At 37.6% G+C, this 22,130-nt stretch overlaps 1 protein-coding gene across 2 annotated transcripts in view; it reads left to right on the top strand.

Moving 5' to 3' along the window:
* Positions 1-22,130, top strand: part of OXR1 (oxidation resistance 1) — a 187,959-nt gene that overhangs the window by 106,853 nt on the left and 58,976 nt on the right. The gene's annotated exons all lie outside the window — the stretch shown is intronic.

The following is a 22,130-nucleotide window of genomic DNA, read 5'->3' on the forward strand; positions in this document are numbered from 1 at the left end:
GGAATGATCTTTTCTTGTTTGGAGAGAGAACAGAGAACTAAAACAACAACATTTTGATGGTAGCCTAACAGTGCAGGACAAAAAGATTAAAAACAAAAAGCAGAAAATGATTTTTTAGCTTAGGAAAAGAACTATTTGAAAAGGTTTGGTGTTTTAAATGTTGTTTGCTACTTGGCCATCAGCAGGCAGGAGAGGTACACATTTCCTTTCAGTACAACTGCAAAGAACAAGTTGTCTTTAAAATCAAGGACTTTTTTGGCTTACAAAAGACAATGTTGTGCATTCTTCATAAAACAGTTGAATTACTTATTACATTTCATTGCCTGTGTTATGGTCAGATTAGTATTTTAATAAATGTGGCCAAACACAGTTTAATCTAAATAAAAAATCTGGAAGAGCATATGCCTAAAAAACCTCTTTGCAACCTGCCGTACCAGAATCTATATAAATCCATAGAACAAATTTTAATGGCTTATGATTCTGTGGTCAAGCAGAATTGTCTTATTTGACTTAGTATTGATTTCTACTGATTTATAATTGATTTAYTGAGGTATTTGTTATTAATATTTTTCTTGATATTGATAAAAACTTGACAAATCAGCATATATGACCAGTTTAGTACAGCTAAATTCATTCTCTGTTTTACTTTTGTGTTTTGCATCTGGTTTAGGATTTATTTCATTTCCACCCTATAAAAAAAATYGTTACCAATAATTCTATATGTACAAGAAAGTCTGTTTTTATTTAGTTCTCACAAGAAGCAACATTAATCTTGCTGCTGACTGAACCTGCTTATTGATTTCAAAGCATATTTTCCCCTCATATAATTTAAAAAATAAGAGTGGAAAATCTAATGAGTACRAAGGAAAATATTTGAGTAACTTAAATTCCTTACCACAGAAAATGGTTTTTAATTTTTCTTTAAATTATATGGTCAGTTAAATGTGCAGGATTAAAGCAAAGCCAAGTCAGTTACTTTACTTTGCATATGTGTGCTTGCATATATGAATGCATTTACGTAGCAAAAATGTTCTGGTAAAATTAATTTAAAAAAATTGTTTAGGTCATATCAAGTTTGTGAGTAAAAAAATACTATTTTCTGATTAGTAATTCCTGAAAGTTTGTTAGAACTGTGGTGAGGGAGTCACTGCTAATTTTTGAAATTGCAGTTGATTCACAGAGATTTCTGGTTTGTGAAGGTCTGAACAGCATACGTGCTTCCTTTTGGCTATTGCAAACAGAGTTACTGCAAAATGCTTGAAGAAATTACTCATCTGTGAAGAGAAGGGAATGGATGCTATATCTGACTGCTTTCTTTCTGGGGGCATAATTTTGCTGCCACCATTTCTTTTTCATGGAGTCATGATGATCCAGACAGGGACACTGCACTAGTGTTAGTGGGATTCTGCATCTGCTTTTGGGCCACCTGCATAGAGTTAATTTTGAACAGAATTTCTTGGATATTAAAACTTCATTGCCTGCAGAAGAATACTGTGTTCATTGCAAAATTATTTTATTCATTGCAAAATGATTYCATTTTTAAAAATGGAAGGTTATCTTTTTTCCTTTCTTTATGATTTCAGATCCGTAGGCACCTATATTTCAGGGCAATAGGCTCCTTTACAATGCATGCAACCAGGAATGTATATTATGTTTGTAATTGATTAGGTTCTTGTCAAATTGGTTGCTCATATTTCCTGTCTGGACCAGATGTGAAGAATAGATAAAAAGAATTAAGTTCAGAATATCAAAGAGTGAATAAGTGGTRTATAAATCTGCAAAGTAACTCCATTTAAATGTGCTAAATTGATTAGATCTAGTGTAATTGTATATCAATACTTTAAAACCCCAAAGCCCAGCAGCCCAGGGAACACAGAACAGAGCAGGATTATCCAGCAAGACTATTCTCTTTCTTCTGGAACTTTCTACTTTTTATTTTATTAATTGACTTTGAAGTATATTCCTAAGCTTTTTAGATGTTGCATCTTAAACCAGTTTTCTCTCTCTCTCTGTCTCTCTCTCTGTGTATATATATATATATATATATATTTTTTTTTTTCCTAAAAATCATCCTATGCATGAAGTTTTGAGAGCCCTGAGGAGCACAGGATGGGTTGTAGGTACATACCCATGTGGATACATGCCCATGTGGATACATGCTTGTGATCGAACACCCCTCAGAGGCAAATTTTCACCCCAAGTTGCCAGGAAATATCCAATGGCAAGTGCTGCAAAGGATTAGCAGTCCTGAGGTCTTAGGCCCTTATCCCTTAAGGCATCCATGCAACATGACAGAGAGCTCCCCAGGCCCATGCATGGTAGGCGTGGCTTTGGACCATATTCCCAAACGTGCTGTCAAGTCGTTGTAACTGAGGAGATGTAGATGAAGACCCAGCCATGAAAGTCAGGAGAGCAAGATGGTTGTTGCTAACTTGGAGCTGGCGAATTCATGTAACTTCACAATTTACACAGGCAGAGAAAAATCTACCAGCTTTTCATAGACTGAATGCTCATATTGAGTAGGCTTTTCTTCTTTCCTTCTTTTTCTTTTTCTTTTTTTTTTTTTTCCCCTGTTCCCTGCAGAAAAGCAGAGGAACAGGCTGGATAAGAATGATGGTTACTGCRCTCCAGCTGTTCCCAGCTGGTGGCTGGCCCTTCAGGGGCATTCCCAGCAGGAATACTTCAGAATAGCTACTTGATTAGTGTACACTGTGACTTTTGATGAACCAGCCTTAGGACAAAAGGGTAGCAGTGCCGCAGTGCCGGTTTAGAATTTAACCCTGTTATTGTAGAGTGCCTAAAATACATATAACTCCTCCATCAGTGATTACAGCCATCATACCTTTCTTTGGAGTTGCACCCAACCAATTGTGTTTTAGGGATATTTCAAGCATTTTAGAGGTTTGTGTATAGATTTTATCTCATAGGCAACTAGGAATGCAAAAAAAAAAGTGAAGAAAAATATTGAAATAATTATTTGCAGAATATCAGGTGCCACAGAAGATAAGCTAAAGAGGTTAGTTCTCAAAATATTTTTTTTAGTGTAATTAGAAGCAATCTACTACAGAAAAAAAAAAAATAGAAGAGATTAAAACATGAATCATTCTGCATGTGTATAAAAACCCCASCATAAATTAGCATAATAGTTATAAATGCTATCTGAAATGGCAAGGAAGATCTTTGAGCAAAAAGAAGCTATAACRAATGATTGCCTAAGTTTCTAATTACAAGATGTGATATAACAAGCATTTATCTTCTAAATCTCTTTCCTCCTTTTCTGGGAATGCTTTTCCCAAGATGGCCATGATCTAGCATGTACATTTCTTGATTTCCTTGCAGTATGTCTAAGTTTCTTTGAGAAATGATGATATCTGGATACTTTACATGTACTGGGCATTTTCAATCCAAGAGAGTCTATGACAGGTCATCTTCATTTGGGGGCATTTCAGTCCATTTGTCAGCTTATAGCAGGGCTAATGTGAGCTTGCTACCATCTATTAGAAAGTAGTCTTCAGAGTGACAGCATTTTCATATATGAAGTCAAATTGTATGGAAATACTAGCTCGAAATTATTTTTTTTCTTAGAAATGAGTAACAGTAAGGAAAATAATCCAATTATAAAATTTCAGGTGAGTTCAGTGTTCCAGGATAACCAGAATTCAACCAGGATTCAGTTTCTCATTCCTCTCCACTCAAAGGAGTAAATTTTCACTAAATAAATATTTGGTTTACATTTAGGGAATTGAATTATAACTTAAAGTTTATTGAAACTTGCTTTTGTGAAAGATGCTTTTGCCTTCTACCGAATTGCCAGGAATGAGGATGCTATCTTTAAAAATATGAGTTAAAGATTAAATTGCTAATGGTAACATCACAAATAGCTGCCAGCATATGATCTCTCCAGTTTTCTTGGAATGTGGAATTAGTAGTGTTACACTTAAAACTTTCAGTTCTTTATGTATACATTTCTTCCTACATGTACTTATTCATCCTTTATATTTTACAACCCTASGGCATTTAGAGTTAACTAGAATATTAACAGAACCGTATTCTGGTATACTAGGAGGACTGGGTAAAGTTTTAGGATTGAGGATTAGGATTTGGCTAGTTAATGAAATTAATGTATTTGAACATACACTTGAGATTTCCTTGAAAGCAGGCCCAGATCCGAAATTTCCAGGACAAGAGGACAATGCTCTCAGCCAAAGGAGAAACACAGTTACCATCTGTGAAGCTGCAATGCAGTTTTTCTGGGATTTACAATACCCAGACCAATGTCATGAAAAGAATCTGCATGTTATCAAAAGTCACATCTGGAAATCTGGGACTGAGAGTGCTAACGGACTGGAGCTCCTCGTAGTGACGAGGGACTGTCACGCAGTTCCTCCAGCAGAGCAGCCTCTGACTTAGAATATCATATATGGCCCCAAGGTCCTGCTATCTTGTAAGATTAAAATGTGCTTTGCCTCCAGTGACTTTGTACTGATATACATCCCTTCTAGCTTCAATATTGTGTCCACAAACAATTCACAGGCAYGATTTATAACTTTCATCCAGGAAACTTGTAAGGTGAATTACTTAACTTGTAAGTCCCAGTTAGAACCAGCTCACAGGGCCAGACTGTCTGAGTGCAGGTTCTGTTGCACTGCGTTTTTGCTCTATGGAGAAGGATTCAATTGCTTTTAAATGATCACTAATAAAAATGGGAGACAGTTAAAATGAATATGGTCTCTTCCTGCCAGACTAAATTAATTTCAGGGATGGGAAAATTATCAAAAAGACTGTTCATTGCTTTTATTTAAGATCCTAATTGACAGAGGGGAACCACAAGTTGCATTATTTTGCTTTCCTCGTGTAGTTCTGCATATCCTTTATCTTCTATTGCCACAAAGGATTTACTTAATTGCTATTTTAAGGAAAAAATATTTTTGTCATACAAGAAATGAGTACATTGTGTTACTATCCTTCTTGAGAACTCTCTCTCTCTCTCTCTTTTTTTTTTTTTTTTTTTTTTGAGGTGCTTCCATTCTGGGAAAGCAATTCAGCCAAGATTTGAAATGTTCCATATCAACAGAGGCTGTACACTCATATAACTCTCCATTGAATTCCAAATGTAATTTTTCACCTATTGGAAAACAGAGACCTCCTCTGTATGCATATAACTACAAGGTAGAATTTAAGGGAAGTAACGTTAAAAGGGTCGCCTGTAGGTTCAAATTACACTGAAGATCAAGACCCTGGCAAGTAAAAGGGACTGGAGGAAAACAAGGGCTCTTGTTAAAAGCCTCACTGGCAGTTACTGTCTTTGCTTACTGACATAATATTTGGTAGGACATCAAGTCTTAGTTTATGATTCTGATTTCTTCATTTAGAACCATAAAAGCTGTAGGATACAACTTATACAATTCTGATCTCTAGAAAACCTCTTGTAATGTCATTCCTGGAGAATTCTCTATGGAAGGCCAAAAGTTTCTCCATTGATAGACCAAAGCTAGAATTTTTAGGGCACAGACTGATGAATCCTAAATAACTCGGAGGTGATCTTCAACTTCTGCCTCGCTTTTTTGGCAGGAATACTTAACAGTCAGTGTAGATTTTTTTTTCTTTGCTAAAGAAGTTACAAAATGTTCTCTCTGAAGCATAATAAATGAGAACATTACGTCCTCAGAACACACTTAGGCTTTGATAAGCAATTGCCACCTCAAAGCCAAGTAGCTTCTGCTTTACAAGGTGGGTTTTTGTGTGTGACTTTCTTCTATATGCAGACACCTTTGATTTTCGCCATGATTCATGTCTGATTTGGGGACAAATATTGCATGCAGCTTTATGGTCTTCTCCTTTTCTTAAGAAGATTAGAGACATGATTACAAATCTGAAGACTTTGTTTCTTTGAAGCAGATTGAAAGCAATATGTTTTACTTGTCTTTGAGAGGAAAAAAAATGAAAATAAAAARAAAAACAAAGATGAATGTATTTTGAGGGAAACTAAAAGGACATTTTTGTAGGCCTATATTACATGTATTTCTCTGAGTAAAATTGTCAGCATTTTAAGCCACTGTGACCCACAYTGTGGTTCAGGAAAGGAAAATAGGAATTGATTCACTTTTCCCTGTATTCACCACCTAGTGTTCAGACCTAGGACTAGTTCCTAGTATAGGAAATATAGAAATTAATCCACTTCATCAACATAGTTTTGCTATAGGTATCTTTTAGGAATCTTGACAGTAAAGCTTCATAGAGAGTGGGGAGATRGGAGGGAAAATGTGCTTTTTCTCAGCTTTGATTTGCAGAGGTCAACTCCTTGCAATTCACAKTGCATGCATGGGATTTCCCAAAGAGGAATAAGGAACACTGAAATGTTCTTGCTTCCTCAGCAGTCCTGTGGCAAGGGCCACATCAGGTGACTTTCTAAAAATTGCTTCAAGTCATATAGTATTGGCTGAAAGAAGCTTTCAGCTCCCTTTCTGAGGCCTTCTGTCCTTCAATGAGCAAAGGGAATGTGGTTTCCTATTCACCTCCTAGCAAGAAGGGCGAGTGGAAGAGGAGGGTGACTCCACATCACATCATGGCTGTGGCTATATTGAAACTGGACTTGTGTCCTCCAGCATGATTTGTTTGCTTGCAAAGATACTGGAAAGAATTGTTGTCATCAAAGTGAATGTGGATGACTTCATTTCTGCTCTTAAATGAGCAGAATGAATATAAAATTCATTTTATAATAAATAAGATGAATATAAAATTCATTTTATAAATAAGGTGCTGTGAAACTACACCATATTATGTTTCACTACTACTAGGATTTCTTCTCCATTTCTCCTTGTGTTTTTATTGTTTTTGTTTTCCTACCATTATCTCTTTCTTATTCCAGTAGGTATGCATGGCAATGCCTGGAGAGCAGCTTATACAATGCGAGCAAAAACCTGCTCAAAAGAATGTATAGTATTAAAAGTAACGCACGTTGCAGAAGAGAGGAAAAGGATTTTTTTCCTCCTAAACTTTCCATCTCTAGTATTTATGATTTCAGTCCTGGGTGGATTTCAGTTACGGAATTTCCATGCCTCAGTGACTTGTTACATTTTCTTTTTTTTTTTTGCTTGTTTTATTGGTTTTCTTCCTGTACACAAAGTAATTTCTGAGCTGTGGATTATAATCCACAACGCTGGAAAAGCAGCAGGTAACAGAGAGGAGATATAGATAAYTTGCTACAGAGGAAGAGAATCAAAAAGGAAGAAGCAGAACAGTAGGACCTCCAACATCCCAAATTATGGCAAATAAAGATGTGCACCTAAGGCCTACTGTGTTTTGCCTGAATACCTTCCAAAATAATCAGTTCATTCTTAGGGCTGAGTAGTAGTATTATTTTACTTCCAGAATTCTCATTCGTAAAGGATTGTGCATAGGAACCAGTAGCATGGGGCACTTTTAAACAGATATCTATTGGAATATTCTTTTAAACAAAGTTTGACAAAATGTGCTATATTTAGACTTGTGCTTTTCCACTGTCAAAATCTTATACTTCAAATCTCTGTGCAATGTCCTCAGGGATATGCACATTTTTGTATTCAGTAAGAAACCAAAAAAAAAAAAAAAAGATGTGTATAACATTAGCAAATCTTAGTCAAATGCTTTAATTTAATTCTTCTTCTGCATGCAGAGTTTCCTCAGAAAATAGTTAGTAGGAAGAACACTTGTTTTTTTTTTTCTTGATCAAGCCTCTGCTGCCCAGGCTCCTAACCAGTTCATTATCGTTTGGAAATAAAAATTTGTAGTCTACTAAGGGAAGCAAATCGCAGAACTGACAGGGACCCTAGARGGTTCTGCTGTAAAATCAAGTGGACCCCTGCTCAGTGCTTTCCAAACATCTCTTCTGAACATCATACCACTCTGTGCTCTTTGAATCTCTCTTTAGACTCAAAAACAAAGCTGAGTTCCCTCCTGAAAGCAAGGAGGAATTGGCCTAGAGAAACTTGGTGTCATCTTTGACCATGGCCATTCAGTAGAAGTTCGTGAACCTTGGAGTTAAGCTGTTACACCAGAACCATCTCTCAGTGAGAACTTCTGTACTGCAGAAATTCTTTCATGATGCTGCATATGGAGAACTTGCAAGGATATGATTTCTATAGCTAATACCAGAAAATGTACTTCCCTAGAGGTCAACAATGCAAGATTTGTTCCTGCTTTGTATTCCTGTACATATATGGAATTCAGAGTATTATGTGAATCATGATGCTGTGCCCTTTCTGTGGAAAATGTGGTAAATAGCTACTTCCTTCACTCGTAAATTTTGTCCTGCAGAGCAATAGCCATGTGTTTTAGTGATAGACTATAGTCTTAAGTGTTGATGCACTTGGGGAAAAAAAAAGGCATCTCAAATCTTTTTCAACTGGAAAAAGAAGACACAGTACTCCTTTTCTTTCTTAGGAATTTTGTGGCTGAAAAAATCCTGCTTCTTCCCTGGTATCCCACTGAACACATAGTCTTTTATAACGTAGTCCATTTGTAACTGTTCATATTAAAGACTATATAGCAGCTATTTACCTGATGCTTGACCAAACCTTGGGAAAGTTACAGTTTTAGGGGCTTTTGTCATTGCTGTTTTGTTGTATTTTTTTTTTTTTTTGTCTGCAGCATAACTAACAAATGCCATAGCCCTGTGTAGCATTAAAGTTATTACACAGAGCTATCAGATATCTGATACAAATGCTCTTGACAGCGACTATGTAAAGCAAAGCAAACCCCCAGATTTGTATTATTTGGGAACTACACCAATAACTGTTCTGATGCTTATGATGGTTGGCAGTGTTTAAGAGATGCAGCCTTTAAAATTTTGATTTGGTACAAAGCTAGTACACACTTTTTAAACTGTCTCCTCAGTGTAGTTTTAGACACTTAATGCCTATCTATATGATCAGCTCTTTCAAACTATTAGCAGCAGCTCAAACAGTGGTTACGTGGCAAGGGAGATGATTCTCATCAGCATTGATATCTAAGGCAAGGGAGAAAGAAGCAGAGCTTTTACCCTTATAGCTGTAAAAACATACGTATTTTGTTCACAACTGGTAACAGTTTTGAGTATGCCAGCAGAGTCCAGCAGCTTATTATGATTCATGTTTTCTAGTAGAGTCATTTTAAACGGTAGTTGATTTAGTTGGTAGCTAAGCCACTCTCCCTCATCTTCTAGAGGTCATGGTGAGCAGGGGAGGTGCCAGAGGACTGGAAAAAAGCCAATGTCACTGCAGTCTTCCAAAAGGGCAAGAGGGAGGATCCAGGAAAATACAGGCTCTTCAGCGTGTGGATGTGACCCTGTGCAACATGCTTTAGGGGACCTGGACTAGATGATCTCTAGATGTCCCTTCCAACCTCAGCCATTCTGTGATTCTGTGATTTCGGGAGGGATAATTTGTTCTTTTGTGTTTGCTTGTACAATTTTTTTTTCAATGTTTTGTTTATTGCTTACTTAATCACACTAATTTTGCCAGACAGGCAGTCCACAGTATTTTATTGTTGTATGTGTTTTCATATGTATTGTTGTACGTGTCATACATATTGACACTTTGTTTTTCTGCTGACTTCTTGCTGTGATAGTATTTGACCAATTATTAGTGAAATCAAGTGCTCCTCCTCCCGCACTGCGAGTGCTCAGTCTCAGCTTATCTAATAGTCTCTTTTCATTGAGCGCACTACATTATCGTTAGACATCCCTCTCACCTGAATATTTGAAAACTTAATTTAGAGAAAATAGTATTAGCTACAATCTTTCCTATGTTTTATTTAAGTGAAACCACAAAAGAGGAAAATGAAAGACTTCTGAGGAATGGAAATGAGTAGGGTACAACAGAATCAATTGCAATGCCGCTCACACATTCGTCCAACTGCTATCTAATGGAGAAAGGAGAATTTATTACAGTTCTTATGAGTAACTCTTTGCTGAGGTTTGCTTCTTTTTTCCCCTCCTGAAAATGTTATCTACATCTGTAGCAGGGAGTAAATATAAAAGAGAAAATTCTTGAGAAAGTTTGGATGTGGKTATGTGTCTGTCAATATGAAGGAAAGGAGGAAGAGGATCATCTGAAAATGGTTTCTTCTTGCAGCATGAGTCCTCAAAAAAGGCCTTGGAAACCAAAGATTTTCAAATAGTGGCAATCAATCTGAGTATTTGGATATTATAGATATCCATCTCTCTGCACTATATATGTAGACGACTATAAAACATTTTTATAGAATGCCCTTTGGCTCACAGCAGCGCTGGCTGGCCAGCATAGTAACAACTTCATTGCTGCAGCCCATCTGCAGGATTCTGCTCGACAGGAATGCCAAAAAAAAAGCACTATAAGAGCAGTTCAATTACAGGGGAGTGTATGTGGCAGAGAAATGCAGGTGGGACTAACAGCTACTTACATGAACATTTTTATTAAGAAAAGGAAAAAAATCTGAAATTAGGGAAGGGAAAAGATGAGTGCTGCCTAATTAAAAAAAAAAAAAAAAAAAAAAAGAACAGAATAGTTCTCTTTACAATACTTAAGTTTTTTAGCCTCGAATGTCTTGGCATAGTGCAAGAGCCATGGCAGACCACAACACTGAACAAGATTTTCCTATCTACAAGATGCCACAGCAAAAGCTCTTCGGGTCTAATTGCCTCTTTCAAAAGACTTGTGTGATTGTGCAAGCACACAATTTCTTTTTTCTGACCAATTCCTTTTCTTTAGGGTAATAATACTGATACTTGAGGAAGTATCTTGCCATCTTAACAAATGGGAAAGCACTTAATCGGTCAAAAATACTAGTGTGGATATCGAATTGTGTAGTACATTGAATTTCCCAGGAAAAAAAAAAACATGGGCTTGGCCAGCTGTGCTGTGATGCTCCTTTTTCCACTGAGATGCCACTGTCCTGAGTCAGATCAATTTACAGTATTGAAAATATGACTTGTTACTTGTCTACTTTGGACATATTGTGCTCAGGGTAGCACTTAGCCGTGATGAGTGCAAATCATTATGCTGGCCTGGAAGTCCCTAATATACCATCACCAGAAGCTGACTCTCCTCTGCTGCTTCATTCAGTAAGAATCTTTRCCATGTGTCTGCTTAGCCATTCCTGCAGGGCCTCGAGCCATGGGAAGCTGGTTCTGCAGGCCTAYGTGCAGCCCATGTAGGAGGGGTGGAGAACTGGCAGGCCCTGAGACACCCAACCTTGTGTCTCAGCCTTGGAAAGTGCTGCTAACTTGTGCTCCCTGGCATCACTAATATTCATGCAATATATACTAACTCTGGTGAGGAACAGAAATTTTAAATACACTGCAAGTTCTAGCTGATGCAAGATATGTATCYGTTTGAGAAAAATGTGCATGCAGAAATAAGAGACTTTCTGTTACCCTGCTTTCTACTTGCCGGTTACAAAATATACAGGGAAATCAGTTTTCACAGAAATTAAGCAAAGACCATAAGTATGCAGTGTAAAATTTATTGTATATCTCATTTGAAAGGAAATCCTATTTTTCTGTAAGTTAGAAACAAAAATACATCAGCTATTAAAAATGTTGTAGCTTGAAATAAACAGTTTGATGCCAGGAGAAATGTTGAGTTGATGGCTAGAAATTATGTGCATCGCATGGAAACAAGTAGTAAAGGTACATTAAATAAGATTATAGATCTTATTTATAAGATCTATATTTATAAATTATAGATCTGAGGGTTGAGATTTATTTWWAAAAAAAAAAGGACTGAATGTAATCCCGTAAAAAATACAAAGCCAAACCATATAAAATATAATAATCAGATAGACTGTTTTTAAGGCAGAGGACATGAGAAGCATGCAGGAAGGAGAAAAAAATCTTGAAAATCTTAAGTTAAAATTTTAACTATAACAAAATATTTCCTTTTCTTCTTTAAAACATTTATCTCAGTAAATATATTAAAACATGGGTCAACAAAACTGCATTAACATAACAGAAAGTAAAAAATCTGTCAACAAGTGGACATTCTGCATCTGCTAAATCACACCTGCTTCCTGTGCTCCGTTTTCACATTGTAAGAAAGAGCACTTCTTTCAGTACCGAGATGGCAGGATGGTTACAGCATGTAGAATCGGTTCAGGTTAGGAAGCCTTTGCACTGAAGGTTGTTTTTTTATGTTCTCTATAGACTTGAATGGCAAGAAAATCAGATTTATCTGCTTCTTGACTCTTTTTATAGAGGTATGGAAAGAAAAGTCAGAATAATAATGATCATCAAAACCTTACTCTTCTGACTATCCGATTCCTGTGGTCTCCTGTAGGATGTGGTATCCAGTTTTGTGCCTCTGCTCCAACTGCACTGGGGAGATACCACAAAGCCACTCCAAAAACCCAACTGCACTTTCCACTGTAATCCATAATGTCCCATCATATGCCTCTTAACTTGGGCACTAAACACAAATAATTTCAGAAGAAAGTACTTGGAGTCAYGCTAGTAGTCTGTGCCTGGCCAAGGCAAAGACAGAAACTCCTGGTAGTGCTGTGTGTTTCTGCCTCAACCCTCCTTGCCCTCTGACTGGGCTTTAAAAATATTTTAGCTCAAATAGGTACATTTTGCAACTAGAATGCTCTGGTTTATTGATTCTGACATGGTCTAAAGACATGGGCAAGGAAATTGTGGCCATTGCTCATGTCTTTTGGTGGATTATCATATTCACTTTTAAGTCATATGTGAAAAATTAGACCACTACCATTATATCTGGTAGTGCACTGTTTGTTTTTTAAAAAGGTAAAATATTCATGGTGAGTTACAGACTTTTCTCAGTARTGCTCTCTTCTTTAGGCCATTTTATGTCCCGGTTGCAGAGTTCTTTGTTCCTGACAATAACTTTGTATGATAGGAAATGTTATTTTGGAGTATGAAAAGAATAATAAAATATCTCTCATTCTAAAAGTCTGGAGCGCTAAAGATTTTTAACTTTTCAATATGAAAGAATGACTGGTTTAGAGTCAGTGRTTTAGAGTCTCAGGTATACCTCAGGAACGGGGCAAAATGTAATTTTTGTTCTTCAGCTCTTTTTCTATTCCACATTTGCGTTCTGTTGTGGAGTATAACTTAAGAACCATTAATATTGAGAACTGTAACAGTTTCCTAGCAGTGCATTTGGATTATTGTCATATATGTACCTGACATTGCTACCCCATATGCTTTACATTTATAATTCATCTTTAAATAAAGCTATCAACAGTCAGTGACATCTACTGCTTTCTGGATAAGGCATCTGAAGTGGGGAAGTGAGGCCAGCTGAACTTCAGGAGATAAAACAGGGAGAAAATGAATACTAGTAAATAGTTTCACTTCTTTTGTGCTTCAGGATCTGCAGCAATTGAGGTTTCCTGTCTCTGAGCCTTGAGTCCTGGTCTTCTGACTTTCCCTAGTCCCTGTTGGTTACCACTTCCGCACTGTAAGTGACCCAAGGAAGGAACTTCTGGAGGAGCTTTCCTGCTCCCAGAGCAAGGGCCTAGATAACCCTCATGGCAAACCCTAACAGGAGTGTCAGAGCATCTGGATGGGGTGAGATCCAGGTACTGCTTTTGCTCAGATCCAGCTCTGCGTCCTGTTTCCCACAGCAGCTGGTAGCAGATAAGTGGGGGAAGCGAACAGAACAGGACACGTCTGGAACGATGCTGCCCTGGAATTTCCTCCTAGCTTTGGGCAATCTGTGGCTTAGAGACTTCCAGAAGCCAGAGTTTGTATCTGCATTCTTGTGCTTAATGGCTTGTGCCAGACTTTTCTAATTACTTTTGAACCATTCAGAGTTTTGGCATGCACAACATCCTGTGCCAGAGAATTCTGTGATTTAATTATGTTGCATAACAAAATACTTCCTCTTTTTCAAGTCTTCTGCTTAAGAATTCCATTAGATGCTCTGACTTCTTTTTTTTTTTTTATATGAAACAATGAATAGTTTTTCTGAACCTTCTACTTATCTATACTGTATTTTTCTCTCCTAGAGAGAAGCAGCTTGACACCTTTGTTGCTTCTCATTTTCTGTCTAAGCTACACCTGTTTTGAGACAGGATAATCAATCTATATTCATGAGATTAATTTAAAGAGCCATGTAACTATTTTTTTAATAATTCATACATTTATTTTGCCTTTCAGATGTCTGCTGGCTGACCCTTTCATACATCTCTGTTAATGGCTTATTTAAAACTCATCTTTGTGCTTTACATCATTGTGTACATGTATAAATAGCACTCAGAGGAACAGAATATTTACTCTGCATTTATCAGCAATGAATTTTCCTTGCCATTTTACTGATGATTGAATTATTGAGTATTTTTAATTCTTTTCAGTAGACTTGAATGTCTTGCATAATTTGTGTCATTAACAAACTCCATTATTTGCCCATTACCTCCTCTTTGCAAAACTCCCTATGCAAAAGAGAGAAAATCATTGGGGATGTAAGAAACACAAACAAGTCTAAAATTTCAAAGTTTTACTTAAACATTGCTTTCAAGTTCCTAACAAAGGTGATATTTGATTACAGCAATACAGAATCTGTCAGCATACTGAATTTCAGAATGAACAGCTGTAGCTTAGCCCTTGAATAAACAGATGAYAACACAGTCATCAGTTAAGTATTTAACACTGATTTTAGAAGAACTCTCCGTAATCAGACAATATTATGGAGGGTTACTAATCAATCTTATGCCATTCCATTTTGTGTAGATTCAGAGTGCCTTAAATGGCCCTAGTTCCCTGCAGGAGGTACCACTCGCCGGTGCACAGTGCGCCCATCACAACCATTGAGCTGGGTTAGTCACTGGCCTGTCTGGAGCAAACAGGAGAGGTTGGCCCCACACTCCAGTTAAGGTCCCCTGCTGATAGGAAGCWACCTCTTGTCATTAGCCCTATCCAACACATGACTTCAACCTCAGATTACCATGGACCTTTGAGACAGGCTCCATGAACATTCAGATACCTGAATCTGTCATTTCTTGTTCATTAAGAAGGCAGGTTGAGGCTAGACAATATCCTTTTGTCCCGTCTATTCTCAGTATCACCTTTTCACTCTCTGAGGCTCATAAGCCTTACTAAGATTCTTGGACAAGCCAGCACACTATATGCTTTTTTCCAACATGGAACTAGCATAATTCATTAATGGTGAGAACTRTAGTGGGCAAAGGTGAGTCCTTGACACACAAAACACAGCAGCCTGTGGAGAAGCAAGTCTTAGTGCACAGCACTCAACTACTGTCAGCTAAATCACTTACCAATTCTGAGTCCTGATTCTTGAAACACTGAAAAACACTGAAACAAACAAATAAAATAGTAATAATAATAATAATAACCTATCAAAACAGTTCTGTTTCTTTGGGTGCTTGTTCCTAATAGGAGCACCTCAGGTATAATATGAGGAAGACAGAAAATGTGTTATTTTGAGTGAAGCCTGCAGAAAAGCCCTTCTGAACAGATAGATGGAAATTAATCATCAAAGGCAAAYAGGATCTGTAAAACCATATGTTTAAAGCTTATGTGTGCTTAAAACCTACATAAGGTTTAAATGGTACGTACCACATTGCAGCTAAATGTCGCTGAACGCAACAGAGAGAACACATTGCAAATAATCTCAGTGGAAAACTGGCAGTATGCAGAGACAAAATATTAAAATAAGAGAGAATAGGGTATTGTAAAGCTACTAAATCTTAGGTGAAAACTAACKCGTATAAACTACAGTTTCTTAATTCAGAGGTAATACCGCAATGATTATTCATAACAGTCTTCCAATAATCCAGTTAGCTAGAGACAAAGTATTTTATTTTTCAGGAGAAATCGTAGTAATTATCCCCAAAAGGACAAAGTGAGTAACTGGCCACAGGTTTCCTACGTGATAYTGTGGGAGCAACTGAATCAAGCATATGCTTGTGATGTGGTGCCCGTGGGGGAGGGAAGGAAAGAGGAAGAGCAGATGTTCCCCAAGAAGGAAGCTTTATCAGGAATTAAAAAGCCAAATTTCCTCCTCATAAGATCAACATACTCCTTTCTGGTTTCCACTCGAAAGAGAATCTCAGGAATGTCCTGCACAGATGTAGATGGCTCAGGAAAAGGTATGTACAGCAGTCTCTCACACCCTGAATTTACTTAAGGAAAACAAAAATACAGGTAGCATGAACAGAATGTGCTCTCATTCACCTAAACCTTGATCCTAGAAGGCACTGCCTAAGTTGGAGCAAGCAAAATAGGAAAACAGTAATACCTATTGGAATAAAATTGGAAACAGAAAAAGTCCTACAGGAGCAGCTGTTGCAGTTAGCCTTATTCTGGCTCCTGATAAACTCTGATGGTATTTTTGGCTTATTTTATCTCAGGAGTATCAGTGTACTGAAGAGAGCATTAGTTTCAAACTGCACTTTACTTCTTTCAGGTGTCTCAGAAGAATCATTTTGTTCAGACCCAAGAAAAGGATCTTCGTATCTTAGATACAGAGAGCTGCCACTAAAACTCATAACCTATAMCTAAAAGCTAAAATTGTTTCTGAATTGGAAATTGATTCAGTGCCAGCTGAAAGTGAGGAGAGTGGGTGACAAACAGCTGATTATGTCCTCAAACAGACAGAACCTTTTCATTCAACAAAAAGCTATTCAGCTATTATAAATGTGGTATTTTTGCCCYGAGGCAGACTGTGGCTGTCTAAACTACGTGGATCCTACTATGAATGTGTGGAATACTGCTGCTCATGAAGTGATGAGATTTGGATTACAAAGCAGACATTGTTTCTTAACCATCTGAATCAATGCTTTGATTCAAAATCTTGGTCACATTATGATTGCTTAGTCTTCAGAAATGGTGTAATATAAAACAGAACTTCAGCAGCTRTAAGTATTTTACTAGATGGATTTAAAATGTTACTCTGAATCAACTGGGCAATGTAAAAAGGTCTATAGTAAACAGGAACCTCGTTCTACTGCAGCCTCCTTACAGAGCTGATGTACAGGATGATAAACATTGAATAAGTTTTAGTGAAAGAATAGTTACAGTTATACTGCAAAAGGGGGAAAAGAAAACAATGCTTGTAATTCAAATATCTGATGAATAAACAATTTTCTGATCTACTTTCTTAAGTAAAATTTATCATTTGTATAATATACACCTTTGTGAAGTGTGTGATTAGCTACTAAATACCAAATTCATTGATAACATTGAAGGTGCTTTCCACACTCAGTTTCAAAATACATGAGGATAGAAGATGTCAATTGGAGGATGGCAGTGAGACAAGGAGACATCTGTCTGTATTGAAAGTTACTTTGGTCAGGTAGTAACCTACCTAGTGAGCATCTCTGAACTGTATGAGTGTCTCCGTATTCATGCACATGCATGCAAGCCCCTCAAGGTTGCAAATTAATTTTCATAAAATTCTATGAACAGAGCAGGATGTTCCCTTCATGAAAAATCACTGTTGGCTAAATAAATACCAAAAGCTGCAGGTCATTTCATGTTTATTTGCTAAGGTAGTTTTTCTATGCAGCTGTGTAATTGCAGGTAAATCTGCTGTAAATGGAGAAATGTCCCAGCATGATATGCATTTCTCACTGAAAATGTATTTGAAAATCTCCATATGTATATCCTTGATGTGCTGAGAAGTGTCTGTATGCTGTGCTTTTATAGAATGCATCATTCTCATGGCTAAGTATATGTATTATCCATTGGGAAAATAAGAAAAATATAGACTTAGTTTTAGAATATAAATTTTTGTAGAGCAAATTCTGTCTTTTTTTTTCAAAAATACTTTTAGCATAAATGAGAGTAGGATAGTGACAATGGAATATATATATATATATAGATAGATAGATAGATAAGGTGCATACCTGAAAGCAACAAAAGMTGTTATTTATATGAATCTTTGAAAAACAGGTCACATGTATATGAATTTGGAGCTACCAAAAGGGTCAAAAACTGGGAAGTGCTTTTGAAATCTGATCAAATTACTTTGCAGAAAGATACTTCTATTGACTTTTAAGTGCTTAAGATTCATTCTCATAACTATACCAACACAGGATACTTGTGAATTAAGACACTTTTCGATGTCTTAATGTTTTATATTTTACTGTATGTTGTACTTTTATTTCTGTATCATCTTTTTTTTTTTTATTATGGCATCAAGATTTTAAAAATCTGGATAGGAGAGTAAATAATGCTTTCTCCCCAGGGATTCCTATAAAAAGTGAAAAAGACTTGGGCTTTCCTAAGTATAAATACTAAAGTGCCCATGTCCAAGAAGGCTAGGCTATATTTTGACCAAAATATTTTGTCAAGTTGTAAAAACCTATATGTCTAGGTGCAGAACCTTTATTTTCTACGGTTTCCACAAAAGGAAATATATAGAGCAAGGTCTGAGAATACTAATGAAGCASGCAAGTGTTTGATTTAGTTGTCTAATGAGAGAGTAACTGCCCTGAAAGAGAGGGTATAAGGGGTTCTTGTCCAGTTTCAGGSATGCAAAATATAAGATATACTTGAAGAATCCTTTCTCAGAACCCAGGGCTGCCAAATTCCCATGTTTATTCTGCCTTGTCCCTTGGGCATGACATTTTCTGCTGAACAGTGATCAGTTTCAGTCGATGAGATGGAGACTGACTCCATCCCACTCTAATGTATCTCAACCTTTGAAGTCTGCGATTCCAGGTTTATCATTTCTGAGACTGTTGTGGTAGGCTAGATCAGATGGTAGTATCCTTCATTCTGAGTATGTACTCCAAGAACAAAATGTGGCCTTCTAAAACCTCTATGGGCAGAAACATCTGCTATACAATTCTCTGTAAAAAACAAACACTTTAAAATATATGCATTTGCTTTGAGTCACCTGCTGGTTTTGTCTTTTCAACTTCTCCAAAGTTTATGGGAACACTGAGTAGCCTTTTGGAACTATTTGCACCTTTTGTCCAACAAAAAAATAGTTTGTCCATTTTTACTTCTGAAACTGTGCATTTTCACACACCATCCTGCAACATATCGGGCTAGCAGAAGGACACAGCCAGGAATGTGGGAGCTCTGCATGCCTCAGTTCTAGCTGCTCTTGCAGGACACRTGCATTCTGCATTAGACTTAATTAATACTCATATGTGATTCAATTACAGCAGTGAAAACAGACTGCAGCCTATGCACTTTTCTGTCTTACAAATTCAGCTTTTTCACTTGAAAAAAAAATCCTCAATTATTTTTCATTAACAAAAATAGATTTCATTAAAAATTAAGACAGTGATTAGACTCCTACGCATCTTCTAATTCAGATACTTTATTTTAGACACTCAGTGTAAGTTTTGCAACTATTTAAACAGTAGAGTCTTGACCAGGTATGGTAATTTATAGCACTTAACAAAGATGTAGAGAAGCTGTAAATGAGACRTTTGGTTCAAGCTGTCAAAATTACATGGTTGCATTTAGGTTGCAGATGAACATTAATTCTGATTTCCAAATTCAAAGATTACCGAYGTTAAGATTTCGTCCTCTGAAAGCATGTGCAGACCTTGTTTCTCAAAAGATAAAATAGGGCTTTTTTTTTTTTTCCATTACGTACTATACTTTTTGTCTGCAACTTAGTAGTACTGGAAGTTTGGCAAGAAGAATTTCAAGAGGCCCATATCCTGTACAGCAGGCATGCAAACTGGCCAGCTCTAAGGAAGCTTGCACAGCCTCTGCTGGCATTTTGCCTGGAATTAGTTGCTGCAATTAGCACTTATTTTCATTAGCAACAAATCTGCCCCCAAAGAAATTATGGGTAGCTACTACTTGCTGTTGCRTAGTTTTATGTTTTTTCTTCTCCTTTAAAACCTTACTATATATAATTCTATGTTCAAGCCATGGAAATATTTCTTTCCTTATTATATCCTCATTATTCCTCATTATATTTCCACATGACTAAAATTGATCTTTATTCCCTCTTCCTCACACAACCAGCTGTTCAAGCATCTTTTTTTTTTTTTTTTCAGATTTGGAAATCTGCAAAATGGGATCTAACTATAATGTCAAGTTCTGCCTTTATTTATAGCAATAGGAGATCAGCATAATGTGCCGTTAAGTCCTAAATGCAGACATATTCCAGAGTTACTGAAAGTGTTTTGGTGAATAATAGCAAAGGTGAAGGTACCTCCACTTACACCATAGTTTCACTATCACTTTGACATAAATAGGCCCAAAGATGAAGCAGCAGTTCTGCAACTTCCTCCCTCTCCTTCCTCTCTTCCAGCCTCTAGTACTCACACTGTTTCATCCTTGTGTTTTCATGATAACCCTAGGGCAAGATGCTTCTTCTACACTCAGAGGTCAGATACRAAGCTAACAGCCTTCCCTTAGCAAAAAAGCTTAATTCTTTAAGTTTTTGGATACGCCTAAAGAGACACACACTGCTTAYGTAGTGTTTACATGTAGTGTATTGCTGTCACCCAAAAGAGAGAGGAACGTGCCAAAACTTTTCAAAGTCTTGGGYTATATTGGGCTTGGGTATATTGTATTTCAAAAACAATAAAAGATTAAACACATTCAGTTTTCAAATTGGAGATCTTTAGTGAAGATCTCGCTACCGTAGCTGCGGTACAAATAGGTAGAAGCAGCATTTTTAAGCTCATAATAGTGTGAGCTTCCCAGCTTTTGGGTGCTAGTGCTGAAATTAGTGAGATTCCTACTGAAGTAACAGAGTGCTGACTGTGTCCTCACTTTGTAATGTCTGCATTACTTCARCTGTGTTGACACAGTGAGATATTTTATTGGTGTTCAATGAGTGTCACACACATCTTAAAAATAATATGAGTATTTCTTATGAGCACAGAAATCTAATTCTTAAAGTTAAAAGCCAATTCACTGGAGGAGCTTATTCTTTATAAATAAAAATATTGCTACGTGGCGTTTCTTTTGAATACAGGCAATGATTTTCAATATCCTGGTTGCCTATTGGTAATCATTTTATACTTAGGATTTGTGAACAAATGTGTTGACAAAACGGCTGGAAATAGCTAAAAGGTAATAAATGAGTAATTATGAGAACATTTACCTTCAATACTCTCTCAAAATGCTGCCTGAATCTGCACAGAGTAGCGTAAGCTCGTATCACTGCAGCATAGTGATAATCACTGTACAATGCTGGCCTGGAAAAGAGAAAGCATCTATTTGAAAGCACAGAGGAAATACAGTATTACAGAAAATGCAGTAAATCCAGCAGCAGAGAGGTGCACGTGGCCAGACTAAGCCAGCCACCTCTCAGAAGTGCGGAGCACTGCAGCTGCATGTTTATTCCCGGTGCAAACACACAGGTCAGTTTTGCCTAAAATTGCATCAACGGGGCAAAAGGCCAGCAGTAATTTCTTCATATGAGAGAGTAAAATGGCTGTAGTGAAATGAAGGGTAATTGCARTGTTGAGGGCAAGACCAGTCTGGCAGGCGAGGGGTTTGTGTGCTCTGAGCATGCAGAGGCTGCAGCTCCTGTTTTACTCCTTTGCCCAGACTACACATCTGTGTAGGGGCAGGTTTGGGGTTAATTCAACAGAAAATTCCTTCCTATGGCCCAGGGAAGGCTTGACTTTAAGTAAGTCCTGATCACTGCTGTCTGGAACAGAAGGGGATTTGGGCGCCAGGAAGTTGGCATGGGCACATGGAGGCGGCGCCCCTTGTGCTTCGGGCACCCATGTTCGGCACTCACACAGATGTTTGGGTTCAGCAAGAGGAATTTTAAGAACTGGGGCCTCCATGTGCAGCTGCTGCCCTTGGCAGTCACTCCAATCTCCAGCTGGATCATGGGGATATTAACTCACAGCCCAACCTCCCTAAAGGCCCCAGACCGGGCAGTAAGCAGAGTAAGGTGACCTCAGGCCTGCAGGGAGCTTTCTATCCCGACTTTTGAGGCCGGAGATGCTCCTTTTCCTGGTGAAATCCTGGGACTTTCCTTCCATCAGCGCCTCCGGCTCCCTGGCAGGGAGACCCGGGCAGATGGGAGGGCAGGGGCAGCCGGCACAGGCTCCTGAGGGAAAAACCACATCCCTGTGCGCGGCAAGAATAAATAAATAAATAATAAATAAATAATAATTTTATTTTTTTTTTTAAGTGACTACCCGCCCCCCAGCTCCGGGCCGCGGGCGGGAGCGCGGCGCCTTTAAGCAGGGGCGGGGCGCAAAGTTTGCCCAAG

The sequence above is a fragment of the Nothoprocta perdicaria genome, unplaced genomic scaffold (assembly GCF_003342845.1).
Source record: "Nothoprocta perdicaria isolate Ctin4 unplaced genomic scaffold, notPer1 scaffold_77, whole genome shotgun sequence".
NCBI classification, from domain to species: Eukaryota; Metazoa; Chordata; class Aves; order Tinamiformes; family Tinamidae; genus Nothoprocta; species Nothoprocta perdicaria.